We start from the raw sequence: 1,397 nt of genomic DNA on the forward strand, positions 1-1,397 counted from the left end.
AAGAAACCTCTATCTGCCCCCACAAAATGGTAAAAAATGTGTTTCAGTACAGCGTTGTATGACTGAATAAATGTCAGTCAAAGTATAGCAGCGATGAATACTGAAAAATAGCCTGGCCAGGAAGGGGGTGTAAACACCTGGTTTTCAAGTGGTTAAACACGATCTGCAGATTCTGGCCCCTGCCACATAAGCAAATCATGTTCCTCCTTGGTAGTAAGGTTGAGAATAGGCATGTGCGATTCATTTCGGAAAAATTCGTTTTTCTGACAATTTTCGTTATTCGGAGATTCGGATGTATCCGAATTTCCGAATAACAGATATGACAAATTAAAACGAATCTGAATTTTCGAAAACTACATTTTGGATGAAATTCGTTAGCGGTAGTCTAAACTAATTTTCGTTTGTGGGCGAATTTTCGTGGCAGCCAAGGCATATAAAAAAAATGTAAAAAATGTATATGTCACTTGGGTGCAATGAAATGAATGAAACAAACACAAACAGAAAACAAATATTCATACAGACTACCGCTAACGAATTTCGTCCGAATCTGAATCCCGAATTGACTTTCGGGCCCGAATCCCGAAAAACGAAATAACGCAAAATCCGAATTAAAACTAAACAAATTTTTTGCCGGTGCACGTGTCTAGTTGAGAACAGCAATAGCAGCTTTGAAAGTCGATCTTCAGGGCCTGTAGTTCTCTGGACAGTCGTCGAACCTTGTTAATGAGCTCACGGCGTATCATATATCTGACGCTCAGACAGGTCTGATCTCTCACTCTTTGGTGCCGAAGTAACTTGTGGAACCCCTTGGACGTGAAAGTTCTCTGGTGAAGAAGGTTGAGGTATACCAGGATAAAATTATGTTGCAAGAGCGTTTAGCTGTGGTATAGTCTTTAAGGCTTCTGCTGGTTGAAGCTTGAACTGTGGCTTGTCACTGGAAGTCACCTTTTTGTTAGCAGGAGGTGATGTGGTTTGCTGTGTAGATGCACTTGTGTTGGACCTGAAGAGGCCAAGTCAATTTGATCTGAGAGGTTTCTGTGTCGAGAGTCAGGACAGTGTTGTTAGGAGGTACAGGAGATGACTCTGTATCGTTGCAAATATTATGCTTTGCACATATTCACTGGTGCGTTCAACTGGATCTTCCAGTTCTGCTGGGATAGAGCAGTCCGAAAAAGTACTTTGTCCCATTGCTTGTTCAAGGACCTTCAGCCTTACTAGGGCAACTGCTTCCAGGGCCGGCCTTAGGGTTGTGCGAGCTGTACAGGGCGCCATGGCAACAAGGGCACTGTGCGGCCGACACAGCTCGTCCTGGGGGCGGCTTCTCTCCCCCTCACCGCTGGCCCTCCGATATGACATCGCTCACTCGTCCGCCGCCCCCCCCCCCCACTTCAGGGGGG

General features: G+C 45.2%; 1 long non-coding RNA gene across 1 annotated transcript in view; it reads left to right on the plus strand.

Annotated features, from left to right (window-relative positions):
- The first annotated feature begins 670 nt into the window (after nt 1–670).
- Nucleotides 671–1,397, plus strand: part of LOC108801349 — a 33,582-nt gene continuing 32,855 nt past the window's right edge. The window contains exon 1 of the long non-coding RNA XR_001942144.1: nt 671–719. This is a non-coding gene — a long non-coding RNA (uncharacterized LOC108801349). The remainder of the gene's footprint in view (nt 720–1,397) is intronic.

The sequence above is a fragment of the Nanorana parkeri genome, unplaced genomic scaffold (assembly GCF_000935625.1).
Source record: "Nanorana parkeri isolate BGI_ZX_2015 unplaced genomic scaffold, ASM93562v1 scaffold2311, whole genome shotgun sequence".
NCBI classification, from domain to species: domain Eukaryota; kingdom Metazoa; phylum Chordata; class Amphibia; order Anura; family Dicroglossidae; genus Nanorana; species Nanorana parkeri.